Raw genomic sequence first — 1226 nt, forward strand, 5'->3', positions numbered from 1 at the left:
AGCGTTGTAAATATATGTGCTTCCTTGTTAGAAAAGTGACACCTGCTCTAAGAGAATTAGGGAAACAGCACAAGGAATCATCCCTGTTCTAGTGTGGGTCTTTCCAGTGTGTGTGTGTGTGTGTGTGGACACACCGGCATCTATTAAAGGTATAGTGAGCACACTAGTTTAGGCGGCCCTTCCAGGAATGGCTCTTATGCAGCAGCATTTTCAGTGACTAGTATTCCATCCTGTGTCCATGCCAGAATCCACAGAACCAGCACCTGTTGTCACACAGGTCCTCTGTGGAGACAACCTACAGCATCCTAATGCTACATCCCCCAGCATTTTCTTGGGCTTGCTCATAGACGTGGGATTGCAGGGTCAGAGAGTGTGCGTCTTTTAAGACTTACATACATTGCCACATTGCCATCCTTAAGATGGGACTTACACAAGCAGTGAGTGAGCATGCCTGCTCCTCTATGCCTCTGGGAGGGGAGCACATTTCTTTCTTTTGTTCTAGACCTGCAGTGTTGATAGAAGCAGTGATAATAGGCATTCCTATCTCACTCCGGACTCTTAAGGGAACCATTCACTAAGATGTTCGCTGAGATTTCTGGTAGGTATCTTATCAGGTTAAGGAAATGGACTTTTTATTCTTTGCTCGCTAAGATTTTTATTTTTTATAATCCAACAAGTTTGTTTTGTTTTTGTTTTTACTTTAAACTTTTTAAAAAATTTATTTTAGGGAAGAAGGGAGACGGGGAGAGAAATAGAAACATCAGTGATGAGTGAGAAACACTGATCGGCTGCCTCCTGCACGCCCCCAACTGAGGATTGAGCCTGCAACCTGGGCATGTGCCCCAACTGGAAATCAAACCTCGACTTCCTGGTTCATAGGTTGACACTCAACCACTGAGCCATGCCGGCTGGGTCGGCTTCCTTCCCGCCCCATGTGCATAGCATGCATAGTGTGTACCACCGACATAGGACCTGAGAGGGAGTCACAGGGAGCCGGGTAGCGAGCACAGAGCCCAAGTCAGGGACCACTATGGTGCCTCGGCTCTGCGCGCAGGTCTTTGGGGGAAAGATATTCCAAGCAGAGGGAACAGTCAGTACGAAGTTACTGGGAGCCTCATGTATAGATAGAGACATCAGTGTAGGTACGGAAATGGGACTAGGATAGTCTAGGTCAGTGGTCGGCAAGCTGTGGCTTGGCAAACTGCGGCTTGCGAGTCACATGCGGC

This window comes from Myotis davidii, unplaced genomic scaffold (genome assembly GCF_000327345.1).
Source record: "Myotis davidii unplaced genomic scaffold, ASM32734v1 scaffold523, whole genome shotgun sequence".
In the NCBI taxonomy this organism is placed as follows: domain Eukaryota; kingdom Metazoa; phylum Chordata; class Mammalia; order Chiroptera; family Vespertilionidae; genus Myotis; species Myotis davidii.